Source organism: Arachis ipaensis, chromosome B5 (genome assembly GCF_059453495.1).
Source record: "Arachis ipaensis isolate K30076 ecotype BB chromosome B5, ASM5945349v1, whole genome shotgun sequence".
In the NCBI taxonomy this organism is placed as follows: Eukaryota; Viridiplantae; Streptophyta; class Magnoliopsida; order Fabales; family Fabaceae; genus Arachis; species Arachis ipaensis.
The window spans coordinates 52,991,572-53,008,269 of NC_142440.1; the positions used below are offsets into that span (position 1 = coordinate 52,991,572).

A 16,698-nucleotide genomic window follows, 5' to 3' on the forward strand; every position below is an offset into this window, starting at 1 on the left:
CAAAGCTTTACTCAGGAAGTGTCCACCAGAGATGTTTAATGAATGGGATAAACTCCAAAATTTCTATGAAGGACTGACAATGAAAGCTCAAGAGGCACTTGACTATTCAGCAGGAGGCTCAATGCAACTCATGAAGACAGCTGAAGAAGCTTAGAACCTCATTGACATGGTGGCTAACAACCAATGTTTCTTTGGCCATCAGAGACAATGCCAACCATCACTAAGGAAAGGAGTGTTAGAAATAGAAGGGGTTGACACCCTCCTAGCTCAAAACAAGATAATGCAGGAGCAGATTCAACAATAATTTGAGCAGATGGCTAAAAAGTTTGACAGCTTGCAAGTTGCAGCAGTGAATACAAGCCAACCATCAACCATATGGGGGCAAAATAAAGAAAACCAAGAAGATCAGCAGCAGGAACAACTTCAATATGTGCACAACCAAGGTTCAGGCCAAAATGATGTTTATGGTGACACCTACAATCCATCCTGGAAGAACCATCCAAATCTTTGATGGGGAGATAACCACACTCAAAATCAACAACCATGGCAAAGGAATTCAAACCAAAACAACTCAAGAAGAAACCAGAACAACAACCAGCAAAACATAACCCACAATCCATATAGAAAACCCCAAAATGACCACCCAAATTCCAGCTATTATCTACCCAATAATTCAGTCACTAACCAAAACAACCATCATCCACCTTCCACACCCACATTCCACCCACAAAACAACCCCACAAATGGTTCAAACAACTTCCAGCAACAACCATCTCACTTTACACAACCACAACTAAATCCAGACTCCCAAAGAATCTCTAATCTAGAGATAATGGTGGAGAAACTCAAAAAAAATCAAGAGATGGCAAGACAAGATCAGGAAGCAGCACGGAAGGATCAAGCCATAACAAGTAAAAATCTTGAGAGGCATATGGAACAAATGGCTAAACGAATTGCAGAGATGGATGAGAAGCAATCAAATGTATCCCCTAGTGCCACTCAAGACCACTCAAGGGACAAAGGAAAAGCTACAAAGTGGGAGGAGTGCAAAGCAATTATAGTGGGAAGTGAGAAGAAAGCCATCAATCAGGAAGAACACAACAGAGAAGTTCCACAAGAAGAGACAGAAGAGAGAAGTGAAGAGGATCAAAAAATCAAGAATGCAAAAAGCTCAAAGAGAGATAAGGACATCCTTGAAACACAACTACAAGAGAAGAAGGAAGGGGTGAAGCCACATATCCCCAAACTTCCATACCCTCAGAGGTTCAAAAAAGAGAATGAGGATAAGCATACTCAAAGTTCCTGAACATATTCAAGACCCTCAGCATCAATATTCCTTTCTTAGAAGCACTTGAACAGATGCTAGTGTATGCCAAATTTATGAAGGAAGTGCTGACAAAGAAAAAGTCCCTAAAAGAAGGACAAATTGTTGAGATGACAATGGAATGTAGTGCTATTCTCCAAAGAGAGTTACCAGAGAAGAAAGATGATCCTGGGAGTTTTTATATACCTTGCACCATAGGAGACATAACAATTGAAAAGTCATTCTGTGACCTTAGTGCAAGCATAAACTTGATGCCTTTGTCTCTAATGAGGAAACTTCGAATTTGTGAGCTGAAATCCACACGAATACTTCTTCAAATGGCTGACAAATCCATCCAGCAAGCAGTTGGAGTTGTAGAGAATGTATTGGTAAAAGTGGGGAAATTCCTTCTCCCAGCTGATTTTGTCATTCTGGATATGGAGGAGGACCCTAACACCCCCATCATCTTAGGGAGGCCTTTTCTTGCTACGGGCAGAGCACTGATAGATGTTGAAAAAGGGGAATTGTTGCTGAGAGTGCATGATGAGCACCTAGCATTCCATGTTTTTAAAACCCCACATGAGCCCACTCAAGAAGAAGAGTGTACGGAGGATAAGGCCAGAGATCAAAGTTTGAAGGAGGTAGTCAATGAGTTAGCTCCAAGACTTCCAAATCCATGCTTGAAAGAAGTAGAGATGGTGCAACAGACCAAAGAAATCAAGGAGGAACTAGATCCAAAACCTCCAGATGAGAAATTCAACATCTCAGATAAGGAACCACCAAGGCAGGGAGTATCTTTTGAGAAAGAAAAGAAGAAGAGGCCAAGAGGGTGGAGAAACAAGAAGATCACTACTGAATGCTTTTCACCAGGGGATAAAGTAGTGTTAAACACCCAACAAATGAAGGTGTCCCCACAATCATCTGAATACTACACTGTGAACCGGGTCCTTTCACTTGAACACCTAGAGATCATAAAAAAGGAGACCGGAAGAAAGTTCACAGTAAGAGGAGAAAAGCTGAGGCACTATGCTTTTCACCCTCCATGATCAAAGAACGAGATGTCAAGCTAGTGACAATAAAGAAGCGCTTGTTGGGAGGCAACCCAACCTGAGGTAGTTTTCTTTTCATAGCTGTTTCAATAAAAAGGTTGAGTAGTTTTGTCTGTATTGCAAGGATCTAAGTTTGGTGTTGCACACCAAAACAATTTAAGGGAGAATGAAGGATTCTAAGTTTGGTGTTCCACCAAAATCTCATTTAAAAGCATACTCTTACCTCTTGCATAATGATAGCTCCAAGCAATCAGACAAATTATTCAACCAGTTAATTGCTTCTTAGTTTGGTTCCATAACCTTTAGCAAGGCAAAAGAATTTATAAATGTACAACCTGTTGCATTATAGAGGCAAGGAATTAAGTTTGGTGTTCCCACACCAAATTGAATCCAAAAAGCCACACTCAATTCATGCATACTAACCAGTCACCTAAGGGCTTGAGAAGCAAGCAACTTTTGAGAATTATGCAGGGAACGAACCACCATTTGAAGACATTATGCATCATGACTCAAAAGGGGCACAACAGAAGGAGGAACAAAAGAACTGCAAACCAATAGGTTGTATTTATACTTAACTTCTGCTGTTGAGAAATGCTTTGATTTATGTCTTGCTAAAGTGTTCATCAAGTTCAAGTAGATTCAATTTTCTTTTGCAATAAGTAAGCTAGTCCAAGTGTGTGCTTGTATGTTTACTTTCACTTAACTAACTGCATGCTTTGTCCCCTGCATCTTTAATTCAATAAAAAGAAATGTTTGAATGTGAAGTAAGATAGTTCTCTGTTAGATAGAAGTACAATAAAAGTAAGTGGTGGTATGTATGTGTGATTGTATGATAACTCACTTTTAGTGAATAAGAGAACTAGAATGTCTCCTTCTAAGTAGAAAGTGGCCTACTGTCTATGAATCTCAATCAAATAAAAATCCTTGGTTAAAAAGAAAATCAAAAAAAAAAGAGAGAAAAGAAAAAGCCAAAAATGGCAACAGAACAAAAGAAAAACAAAAAGAAACAAAGCTAGACACCAATAGCTTGAACCTTAGAATATATGCCTATGGTGTCTTTGTACTAGGATCTGCTTGAACTATTAAGCTCTTTGGAGTGCATCAACACTCGGTGACTTGGGTTAACTAACCTAGGATCATCAGCTGAAAGTCCACTATCAAGAGCAACCTAACTACAAGGCATTTAGTAGCCCAAAGAGGTGCTGGGCATCAATGTTTTAAGAAGGAATGTGAGCCAAGTGTCTATAGTGAATAATGTGTCAAGTATAAAGAAATCAATAAACTTGTTACACATGACACTCAAATAAAGCTTATGAACAAAATAATAGCCAAGGATAAAGAAATAATGAGAGGTTATAGCAGTGTGTTGCTTGATGCTTGAAGAAGACTTTCTAGGCCTAAGAGTCAATAAGAAGTGAGTGTTTACATATCCACATAAAACCCCATGAACTACCAATAATACTCAGCTAGCATGAACATCATCTTCCATTTCATTCTTTCTTCTCAATAATTCATTTCTTGCTTGGGGACAAGCAAGCTTTAAGTTTGGTGTTGTGATGACAAGTCATCTTAGCCTAGTTTCGCATGCCTTTTTCTTTTGTTTTCAATTGAATTATGCACTTTCTTGAGCCCCAAGCAAGCCAATTGGGTAGATTTTCATGTTTCCTTTGATTTAATCAACCATAGATAAATTAATGCAATTTCATGAGGATTTATTCTATAATTGCCACATATTATGAAAGAATGACAATCTCATGATTTTGAGCATAGCTTTGATGTGTTTGGTTGATTAATGATAGGTGAAGAAAGCTTGGAGAAAGGTTGAAGCAAGAAGGAATGGCTAGGAGCAAGAGAGAACAAAAAGTTTGAGCAAAAGTTTGCCTCAAACTTTAGCTCAAACTTTCGGAATAAGTGAAAACACCCCAGGGAACAAAAAGCTTGAGCAAAAGTTTGCCTCAAACTTTAGCTCAAACTTTTGGGAAAAAAGCTTGCGCCAACGTTTGCCTCAAACTTTTTGGCAAACGTTGGGATCACAAATCAATACCCTGGAGGACAAAAGCTTGCGCCAACGTTTGCCTCAAACTTTTTGGCAAACGTTGGCGCCATCAGCAACACACCCTGGAGACAAAAAGTTTGCGCCAACGTTTGCCTCAAACTTTTTGGCAAACGTTGGCGCCATGAGTGTGCATAAGGGGGCCAACGTTTGAGCAAAATTTTGACCCCAAACTTTAGCTCAAACGTTGGTAGCAGCAAGAATGGGGCAGCTGGTGTAAAAAGTTTGAGTAAAAGTTTGCCTCAAACTTTTACTCAAACTTTTACTCAAGCTTTTATAATTCCCAACCCGGTTCACTTCGGTTCTCTCTCCAACTCCAGTAGCAATCAACCAAGGCCTTTATCAACCCAATTCCATCAAGAACAAAGGCCCAATTGAAGGCTTGACGACCATTTGAAGAAAGTGTATAAATAGCTTAGGATTTAAGTTTTCGGGGAGTTTTTCCTTTTAGAGCTTTTCCTTCCTAGTTTTGCTGGGTAGTTTTTTGGAGAGCTTTTGGATTTTGAATTGTTCTGAGTTTCTGAGTTTGGGGAAGGAGAATTGAATTCTCTTCCTCTTAGTTTTCTTGTTTTCAATTTCAATTACACTTGTCTTGAGTCTTGGGTGTTGAGAATTGGGGAAATTCTGTCTCAATCTCACCTTGAGATCTCTTTCTGTTTCTTTTATTGCACCATTGGAGAATTGAGATTTACATTCAAGCTTTCTTCTGTTTTGATCTTTAATTTCTTGCAATTGAATTCTACATTTGGATCTAGGAAGGAATTGAGATCTAGACTCGGTTATCTAGTCTCTTGGGTCCTGAGATCTGGAGTTTGCATTTTACATTCTCTGTTTAAAGCTTTTCAAGTTCATTTACATTTCCGTTTGAGATCCGGTTCAATTCAAGTCATTTTCTACTTGTCTGATTAATGCAATTTACTTTTCCTTGTTTAACTTCTGCAAATCCACTTCCCAATTCCCTTTACCATTCAAGCCATTTACATTTCTTGCACTTTAAGATTCTGCAATTTACATTTCTTGCAATCTAAGTTTCTGCAATTTACATTACTTGTTCTTTAAGATTCAGCACTTTATTTTCTGTTCTCTTTAATTTCATGCAATTTACCCATTCCCTTTACTTTCCATGCAATTTAAATTCTGTTAATCACAAATCACTCAACCAAATCTTGATTTGCTTGACTAAATCCACCACTAAACTAAAATTGCTCAATCCTTCAATCCCTATGGGATCGACCTCACTCCCGTGAGTTTTATTACTTGATGCGACCCGGTGCACTTGCCGGTGAGTTTTGTGTGCTTGGAATTCGTTTTTCGTTTTTCCGAAAATACACATCAGCTGGAAAGCAGAGGTTCAGAGGAACGAAAAGCATCTCCATTCGCTTATCTGAAATTCCTACCAATGATTTACATAAGTACCTCTATCCCTATTCTATTATTTATTATTCAAAAACATCATTATCAATTTATATCTGCCTAACTGAGATTTGCAAGGTGACCATAGCTTGCTTCATACCAACAATCTCCGTGGGATTCGACCCTTACTCACGTAAGGTATTACTTGGACGACCCAGTGCACTTGCTGGTTAGTTACACGGAGTTGTGAACCATGGTCTTGGCATCATGTTTTTGGTGCCATTTCCAGGAAAAGAAAGAGCAATGAATTTTACATAATTAAAGTGTAATCACGATTCCGCGTACCAAGTTTTTGGCGCCGTTGCCGGGGATTGTTCGAGTTTTCGACAAGCTTTTGGTCCGGTAACATCAGTGCCAAGTTTGATCCGGCAACAACACCAAGTTTTTGGCGCCGTTGCTGGGGATTGTTCGAGATTGGACAACTGACGGTTCATCTTGTTGCTCAGATTAGGTAACTTTCTTTTTGTTTTCTTTTCAAAAAATTTTTCAAAAATATTTCAAAATTTTCTCCTTTGTTTTCGAAAAAAAATAATATAAAAATGTTTTAAAAAATTTTATTCAAAATTTTTAAGAATGAATTCTACTGTTTCATGAAGCATGTGAAGCCTGGCTGGCTGTAAAGGCATGTCTAAATTTATTTGGACTGAGGCAGCAATTTGTTATCAAGAGCAAGCTAGTTGTTGCTAATCCACCTGCTGCTGTTCCTGATTCACCTGCTGAAGCTTGGCTGGCCATTGGCCATGTCTAGTGTTTTGGACCGGAGCTTTCATTGAAAGCTTGGCTGGCTTGTGAGCCATGTCTAATTTCTGGACTGAAGCTTTAGACTAAGAATGCAAGATTCCTGGAATTCATGTTAAAAATTTTGGAATCCTTATTTTTTTTCTTTTTCATATAATTTTCGAAAAAATAAAAAAAATTAGAAAATCATAAAAATCAAAAACATTTTTTGTGTTTCTTGTTTGAGTCATGAGTCATGTCATAAGTTTGGTGTCATTTGCATGTGCATCTTGCATTTTTCGAAAATTTCATGCATTCATAATGTTCTTCATGATCCTCAAGTTGTTCTTGGTAAGTCTTCTTGTTTGATCTTGATGATTTTTTGTTTTGTGTTGTATGGTGTTTTTCATATGCATTCTTGAATTCTTAGTGCGTAAGCATTAAAGAATTCTAAGTTTGGTGTCTTGCATGTTTTCTTTGCATTACAAATTTTTCAAAATTGTGTCTATGATGTTCATCTTGACATTCAAAGTGTTCTTGGTGTTCATCTTGACATTCATAGCATTCTTGCATGCATTCATTGTTTTGATCCATAACTTTCATGCATTGCATCATTTTTCCTGTTTTCCTCTCTCATCATAAAAATTCAAAAAAACAAAAAAATATCTTTCCCTTTCTCTCTCATCAAATTCGAAAATTTGAGTTGACTTTTTCAAAAATTTTTAAAATCAAGTTGTTTCTTATGAGTCAAATCAAATTTTCAATTTGAAAATCTTATCTTTTTCAAAATATTTTTCAAAAATCAAATCTTTTTCAAAATTCTTAGTTATTTTCGAAAATTCCAAAAATATTTTTCAAAAATCTTTTTCTTAATTTTATATCAAATTTTCGAAAATAACAATAACAATTAATGTTTTGATTCAAAAATTTCAAGTTTGTTACTTGCTTGTTAAGAAAGATTCAAACTTTGAGTTCTAGAATCATATCTTGTGATTTCTTGTGAATCAAGTCATTAATTGTGATTTTAAAAATCAAATATTTTTCAAAACTAATTTCAATCATATCTTTTCAAAATATCTTCTTATCTTATCTTTTTCAAAAATATCTTTTCAAAATATCTTTTCTAACTTCCTAACTTCTTATTTTTTCAAAATTGATTTTCAAATTTGTTTCAACTAACTAACTAACTTTTTGTTTGTTTCTTAACTTTTTCAAAACTACCTAACTAACTCTCTCTCTCTCATTTTCGAAAATATCTTTCCCCTTTTTCAAAATTTTTTTTAATTTATTAATTATTTTAATTTTTAAATCTTAATTTTCGAAAATTACTAACATTTTTCAAAAACTGTTTTCAAAAATCACTAACTCTTTTTCAAAAACTATTTTCAAAAATTCCTTCTCTCTCATCTTATTCTATTCATTTATTCATCTACTAACATCTCATCTCACATCTCAACCCTCCTCACAGTTGTGTTTCTTCTATTATATTACATTCTTTGTCTCCCCCTCTTTTCTTCCACTCACAAAGGGATCCCTATACTGTGGTATAAAGGACCCATATTATTATTATTATTTTTTTTTGTGCCCTCTTCTTTGTCATATGAGCAGGAGCAAGGACAAGAACATTCTTGTTGAAGCAGATCCAGAACCTGAAAGGACTCTGAAGAGAAAATTAAGAGAAGCTAAATTACAACAATCCAGAGATAACCTTTCAGAAATTTTCGAACAGGAAGAGGAGATGGCAGCTGAAAATAATAATAATGCAAGGAAGTTGCTTGGTGACTTTACTGCACCTAATTCCAATTTACATGGAAGAAGCATCTCTATTCCTGCCATTGGAGCAAACAAATTTGAGCTGAAACCTCAATTAGTTTCTCTGATGCAGCAGAACTGCAAGTTTCATGGACTTCCATCTGAAGATCCTTTTCAGTTCTTAACTGAATTCTTGCAGATCTGTGATACTGTTAAGACTAATGGAGTAGATCCTGAAGTCTACAGGCTCATGCTTTTCCCTTTTGCTGTAAGAGACAGAGCTAGAGTGTGGTTGGATTCTCAACCCAAGGATAGCCTGAACTCTTGGGATAAGCTGGTCAAGGCTTTCTTAGCCAAGTTCTTTCCTCCTCAAAAGCTGAGCAAGCTTAGAGTAGATGTTCAAACCTTCAGACAGAAAGAAGGTGAATCCCTCTATGAAGCTTGGGAGAGATACAAAGGACTGACCAAAAAGTGTCCTTCTGACATGCTTTCAGAATGGACCATCCTGGATATATTCTATGATGGTTTATCTGAGTTATCAAAGATGTCATTGGATACTTCTGTAGGTGGATCCATTCACCTAAAGAAAACGCCTGCAGAAGCTCAAGAACTCATTGACATGGTTGCTAATAACCAGTTCATGTACACTTCTGAAAGGAATCCTGTGAACAATGGGACGCCTATGAAGAAGGGAGTTCTTGAAGTTGATACTCTGAATGCCATATTGGCTTAGAATAAAATATTGACTCAGCAAGTCAATATGATCTCTCAGAGTCTGCATGGAATGCAAGCTGCATCCAACAGTACTCAAGAGGCTTCTTATGCAGAAGAAGCTTATGATCCTGAGAACCCTGCAATAGCAGAGGTAAATTACTTAGGTGAACCTTATGGAAACACCTATAACTCATCATGGAGAAATCACCCCAATTTCTCATGGAAGGATCAAAAGCCTCAACAAGGCTTTAATAATGGTGGAAGAAACAGGTTTAACAATAATAAACCTTTTTTATCATCCACTCAGCAACAGACAGAGAACTCTGAACAAAATGGTTCTAATTTAGCAAATCTAGTCTCTGATCTATCTAAGGCCACTGTGAGTTTCATGAATGAAACCAGGTCTTCCATTAGAAATTTGGAAGCACAAGTGGGCCAGCTGAGTAAAAGGATCACTGAAATCCCTCCAAGTACTCTCCCAAGCAATACAGAAGAGAATCCAAAAGGAGAGTGCAAGGCCATTGACATAAGCAAAATGGCCAAACCCAATGAAGGAGAGGAGGATGTGAATCCCAAGGAGGAAGACCTCCTGGGACGTCCAGTGACCAATAAGGAGCTTCCCTCTGAAGAACCAAAGGAATCTGAGACTCATCTAGACACCATAGAGATTCTATTGAACCTCCTTATGCCCTTCATGAGCTCTGATGAATATTCCTCTTCTGAAGAGAATGAGGATGTTACTGAAGAGCAAATTACCAAGTTTCTTGGTGCAATCATGAAGCTGAATGCCAAATTATTTGGCACTATTACTTGGGAAGTTGAACCTCCCTTGTACATCAATGAACTAAGTGATCTGGATCAACTGACATTGCCTCAGAAGAAACAGGTTCCTGGAAAGTTCATAATACCCTGCACCATAGGCACCATGATCTTTAAGGCTCTGTGTGACCTTGGTTCAGGAATAAACCTCATGCCCCTCTCTGTAATAGAGAAACTGGGAATCTATGGGGTGCAAGCTGCCAAAATCTCATTAGAGATGGCAGACAGTTCAAGAAAACAGGCTTATGGACAAATAGAGGACGTGTTAGTAAAGGTTGAAGGCCTTTACATCCCTGCTGATTTCATAGTCCTGGATACTGGAAAGGAAGAGGATGAATCCATCATCCTAGGAAGACCTTTCCTGGCCATAGCAAGAGCTGTGATTGATGTTGACAGAGGTGCAATAGTCCTTCAATGGAATGAGGACTCCCTTGTGTTTAAAACTCAAGGATCTCCCTCTGCAACCATGGAGAGGAAGCAGAAAAAGCTTCTCTCAAAGCAGAGTCAAATAAAGCCCCCACAGTCAAACTCTAAGTTTGGTGTTAGGAGGCCACAACCAAACTCTAAGTTTGGTGTTGAACTCCCATATCCAAACTCTAAGTTTGGTGTTGGAGAGTCTCAACAATGCTCTGAACATCTGTGAGGCTCCATAAGAGCCCACTGTCAAGCTATTGACATTAAAGAAGCGCTTGTTGGGAGGCAACCTAATTTTTATTTATCTAACTATATTTTTCTCAGTTATATGTATTAATAGGTTCATGATCATGTGGAGTCACAAAATAAATATAAAAATTGAAAACGGAATCAAAAACAGCAGAAGAAAAATCACACCCTGGAGGAAGCATCTGTCTGGCGTTCAGCGCCAGAACAGAGCATGGTTCTGGCGCTGAAAGCCCAAAATGGGCAGCTTTTGGGCACTGAACGCCAGAACAGGCATGGTTCTGGCATTCAACGCCAGAAATCGCACACAAATGGGCGTTGAACGCCCAAAATGGCCACCAACCTGGCGCTGAACGCCCAGAGTTGGGTGCAAAGGCATTTTTACATGCCTAATGGGTGCAGGGATGTAAATCCTTGAACACCTCAGGATCTGTGGACCCCACAGGATCCACTCAGGATCTGTGGACCCCACAGGATCCCCACCTACCTCCACTCACTTCTTCTCACCACTCTCTTTTACACAACCCCATAAACTCTCTTCCCCATCACCTCTTCACCACTCACATCCATCTACTCTTCCCCATAAACCTACCTCATAAACTCCACCTATCTTCAAAATTCAAAACCAATTTCCCACCCAAACCCACCCATATGGGCGAACCATAACCACCCTCCCTTCCCTATATAAAGCCCTCCATTCTTCATCAAATTCACACAGCACACCCCTCTTGGCCGAAACACTTCCCACTCTCCCTCTCCTCCATTTCTTCTTCTTCTTCTTCTATTCTTCTTTTCTTGCTCGAGGACAAGCAATATTCTAAGTTTGGTGTGGTAAAAGCATAAGCTTTTTGTTTTTCCATTACCATTGATGGCACCTAAGACCGGAGAATCCTCTAGAAAGGGGAAGGGGAAGACAAAAGCTTCCACCTCCGAGTCATGGGAGATGGAAAGGTTCATCTCCAAAGCCCATCAAGACCACTTCTATGATGTTGTGGCCAAGAAGAAGGTAATCTTTGAGGTCCCTTTCAAACTCAAAAGAAATGAGTATCCAGAGATCTGACATGAAATTCAAAGAAGAGGTTGGGAAGTTCTAACAAATTCCATCCAACAAGTCAGCATCCTAATGGTTCAAGAGTTCTATGCTAATGCATGGATCACCAAGAACCATGATCAAAGTAAGAACCCGGATCCAAAGAACTATGTTACAATGGTTCGGGGGAAATACTTAGATTTTAGTCCGGAGAATGTGAGGTTGGCGTTTAACTTGCCCATGATGCAAGGAGATGAACGCCCCTACACTAGAAGGGTCAACTTTAATCAAAGGTTGGACCAAGTCCTTATGGACATATGTGTAGAAGGAGCTCAATGGAAGATTGACTCCAAAGGCAAGCCAGTTCAACTAAGAAGATTGGACCTCAAGCCTGTAGCTAGAGGATGGTTGGAGTTCATTCAATGCTCAATCATTCCCACTAGCAACCGGTCTGAAGTTACTATAGACCGGGCCATCATGATCTATAGCATCATGATTGGAGAAGAGGTGGAAGTTCATGAGATTATACCTCAAGAACTCTACAAGGTGGCTGACAAGTCCTCCACTATGGCAAGGTTAGCCTTTCCTCACCTCATTTGCCACCTATGTAATTCGGCTGGGATTGACATAGAGGGAGATATCCTCATTAAAGAGGATAAGCCCATCACTAAGAAAAAGATGGAGCAAGCAAGAGAGCCCACTTATGGAGCTCAAGAGGCGTATGAAGCTCATCACCATGAGATCCTAGAGATGCCTCAAATGCACTTTCCTCCACAAAACTATTGGGAGAAAATCAACACCTCCCTAGGAGAATTGAGTTCCAATATGTGATAACTAAGGGTGGAACATCAAAGAGCACTCCATCATGCTCCATGAAATAAGAGAAGAACAAAAAGCAATGAGGGAGGAGCAACAAAGACAAGGAAGAGACATAGAAGAGCTCAAGGACATCATTGGTTCCTCAAGAAGGAAACGCCACCATCACTAAGGTGGATTCATTCCTTGTTCTTGCTTTCTCTGTTTTTCGTTTTCTATGCTATGTGCTTATCTATGTTTGTGTCTTCATTACATGATCATTAGTAGTTAGTAACTTTGTCTTAAAGTTATGAATGTCCTATGAATCCATCACCTCTCTTAAAATAAAAACTATTTTAATTCAAAAGAACAAGAAGTACATGAGTTTCGAATTTATCCTTGAACTTAGCTTAATTATATTGATGTGGTGACAATGCTTCTTGTTTTCTGAATGTATGCTTGAACAGTGCATATGTCTTTTGAAGTTGTTGTTTAAGAATGTTAAATATGTTGGCTCTTGAAAGAATGATGACTAGGAGACATGTTATTTGATAATCTGAAAAATCATAAAAATAATTCTTGAAGCAAGAAAAAGCAGCAAAGAACAAAGCTTGCAGAAAAAAAAATAGGCAAAAAAAATAGAAAGAAAAAGAAAAAGCAAGCAGAAAAAGCCAAAAGCTCTTAAAACCAAGAGGCAAGAGCAAAAAGCCAATAACCCTTAAAACCAAAAGGCAAGGGCAAATAAAAAGGATCCCAAGGCTTTGAGCATCAGTGGATAGGAGGGCCTAAAGGAATAAAATCCTGGTCTAAGCGGCTAAACCAAGCTGTCCCTAACCATGTGCTTGTGGCGTGTAGGTGTCAAGTGAAAACTTGAGACTGAGCGGTTAAAGTCAAGGTTCAAAGCAAAAAAAAGAGTGTGCTTAAGAACCCTGGACACCTCTAATTGGGGACTTTAGCAAAGCTGAGTCACAATCTGAAAAGGTTCACCCAATTAAGTGTCTGTGGCATTTATGTATCCGGTGGTAATACTGGAAAACAAAGTGCTTAGGGCCACGGCCAAGACTCATAAAGAAGCTGTGTTCAAGAATCATCATACTGAACTAGGAGAATCAATAACACTATCTGAACTCTGAGTTCCTATAGATACCAATCATTCTGAACCTCAACGGATAGAGTGAGATGCCAAAACTATTTAAGAGACAAAAAGCTATAAGTCCCGCTCATTTGATTGGAGCTATGTTTCATTGATAGTTTGGAATTTATAGTATATTCTCTTCTTTTTATCCTATTTGATTTTCAGTTGCTTGGGGACAAGCAACAATTTAAGTTTGGTGTTGTGATGAGCGGATACTTTATACTCTTTTTGGCATTATTTTTAGTATGTTTTTAGTAGGATCTAGTTACTTTTAGGGATGTTTTCATTAGTTTTTATGTTAAATTCACATTTCTGGACTTTACTATGAGTTTGTGTGTTTTTCTGTGATTTCAGGTATTTTCTGGCTGAAATTGAGGGACTTGAGCAAAAATCAGATTCAGAGGTTGAAGAAGGACTGCTGATGCTGTTGGATTCTGACCTCTCTGCACTCAAAATAGATTTTCTGGAGCTACAAAACTCGAAATGGCGCGCTTTCAATTGCGTTGGAAAGTAGACATCAAGGGCTTTCCAGCAATATATAATAGTACATACTTTAGCCAAGAATAGACGACGTAAACTGGCGTTCAACGCCAGCTCTATGCCCAATTTTGGCATCCAGCGCCAGAAAAGGATCCAAAACCAGAGTTGAACGCCCAAACTGGCACAAAAGCTGGCGTTCAACTCCAAGAAGGACCTCTACACGTGCAACACTCAATGCTCAGCCCAAGCACACACCAAGTGGGCCCCGGAAGTGGATTTATGCATCACTTACTTACTCTTGTAAACCCTAGTAGCTAGTTTATTATAAATAGGACATTTCACTAGTCTTTTTGACCATCTTTGGATTATCTTTTGTTCTATTGATCACGTTTTGGGGGCTGGCCATCTCAGCCATGCCTGGACCTTCACTTATGTATTTTCAACGGTAGAGTTTCTACACTCCATAGATTAAGGTGTGGAGCTCTGCTGTTCCTCAAAGATTAATGCAAAGTACTACTGTTTTCTATTCAATTCATCTTATTTCGCTTCTAAGATATTCATTCGCTCTTCAACCTGAATGTGATGAACGTGAAAATCATCATCATTCCCTATGAACGCGTGCCTGACAACCACTTCCGTTCTACATTAGATTGAATGAGTATCTCTTAGATCTCCTAACCAGAATCTTCGTGGCGTAAGCTAGAATGATGGCGGCATTCAAGAGAATCCGGAAAGTCTAAACCTTGTCTGTGGTATTCCGAGTAGGATTCAATGAATGAATGACTGTGACGAGCTCCAAACTCGCGATTGCGGGGCGTTAGTGACAGATGCAAAAGGATAGTAAATCCTATTCCAGCATGATCGAGAACCGACAGATGAATAGCCGTGCCGTGACAGGGTGCGTTGATCATTTTCACTGAGAGGATAAGATGAAGCCATTGACAAGGGTGATGCCTCCAGACGATTAGCCGTGCCGTGACAGGGCATTGGATCATTTTCCCGAGAGATGACCGAAAGTAGCCTTTGACAATGGTGATGTATCACATAAAGCCAGCCATGGAAAGGAGTAAGACTGATTGGATGAAGATAGCAGGAAAGCAGAGGTTTAGAGGAACGAAAAAGCATCTCCATTCGCTTATCTGAAATTCCTACCAATGATTTACATAAGTACCTCTATCCCTATTCTATTATTTATTATTCGAAAACATCATTATCAATTTATATCTGCCTAACTGAGATTTGCAAGGTGACCATAGCTTGCTTCATACCGACAATCTCCGTGGGATTCGACCCTTACTCACGTAATGTATTACTTGGACGACCCAGTGCACTTGCTGGTTAGTTACACGGAGTTGTGAACCATGGTCTTGGCATCATGTTTTTGGCGCCATTTCCAGGGAAAGAAAGAGCAATGAATTTTACATAATTAAAGTGTAATCACAATTTCGCGTACCAGTATCCCACCTGTGACTCGAGATTCTTACGAACCTCTCCTCGGCTGTTTATACTCCCTCTCACTTCTTCCTTGAATTTTTTTATGTTTTCAACTTCTTTGCAAAGGTTGGCGAGCATCGCTTCCATCTTAACCATTCTGTCCTCATCATGTGGTGATGATTGGTTGGCATTGGAGTGTTGAGAGTGGTTGTTGTGGCTTTGGTATGGTGGCTGTGAATAAGTGTTTTGTGTGGTCTGGTATGGTCTTTGGTTGGAGTTTTGGTGAGGGGAGTTGTTGTACTGGTTTGGATTATGAGTTATGTGGTCTTGGCCTTGGTTTTGTGGTTTCCCCACCCAAAGTTTGGGTGGTTCCTCCAACTAGAATTCTATGTTTTGGAGTATGGATCGTTAGCTTGCCTAGATAAATTTCCAAGGTAATTAGCTTCCTCCCAGTTAACTCCTTCTTCGGTCTCCAACTCTTCTTGGGGTGATGGTTGAATGTGGATAGCTGCAGCCTGATTCTTCTCCATTTGCTTGGTTAGTTCAGCCAATTGCTTTGTGATCATCTTATTCTGGGCCAGGATTGCATCCATATGGTTCAATTCCAGGACTTCCCTGTTGTTGCTCCTATCTGAGGCATAAAAATACTCATTGTCGGCCACTGTCTCTATAACATCAATGGCCTCCTCAATGGTCTTCTTCTTATTAAGAGAACCTCCAGACGAGTGGTCTACAGCTTTCTTTGATTCATGATTCAACCCTACATAGAAGATATGAATTTGTACCCACTCATTAAACATGTTAGTGGGGAATTTTCTTGTCAAATCCTTGAATCTCTCCCAAGCTTCATAAATGGTTTCACCATCTAGCTGTCTGAATGTCTGTACTTCCGTTCTCAGCCTATTTACTTTTTGTGGAGGGTAGAACCTTTTAGGAATCTATTCATTAAGAAATTCTGCTTTTTCACGCGTACACATCATAGATGCGTACGCGTCGCTCAAAATTGATTTAGCTCCACAATTGAATTTTTCATCACCACGTTGGGGGTAATGTTGGATGTCCAACGCTCCCTCTAACGTGAGTATCAGCCACTCATGCAGAGACTTGCTCTGCTTCTCTTTTAACGTTGGGGGCAACATTGGTGGTCTAACTTAGCCACCAATGTTGCTTCTTCTTCATCTTCTCCAGGCTCCTTCTTCAACCTTCCTCCATGCTTTCTTTCACCTATCATCAACCAATACATGCATCTAAGCCTTGCTAAGATCATGAGAATTCTAATCATTCTTAGCACACAAGTATTTATAGCAGAATTCTCATGAAATTTGCATCAAATTAACAATAGTT

The 16,698-nt window shown here is 39.0% G+C and overlaps 2 non-coding genes across 2 annotated transcripts; one reads left to right on the forward strand and one right to left on the reverse strand.

Moving 5' to 3' along the window:
• Positions 1–8,669: 8,669 nt before the first annotated feature.
• LOC148564196 (small nucleolar RNA R71) lies at positions 8,670–8,777 on the reverse strand. Its single transcript, XR_015885308.1, has one exon. It is a non-coding gene; the product is annotated as a small nucleolar RNA R71 (small nucleolar RNA).
• Positions 8,778–16,152: 7,375 nt separating this feature from the next.
• Positions 16,153–16,256, forward strand: LOC148564197 (small nucleolar RNA R71). Its single transcript, XR_015884053.1, has one exon. It is a non-coding gene; the product is annotated as a small nucleolar RNA R71 (small nucleolar RNA).
• Positions 16,257–16,698: the final 442 nt, after the last annotated feature.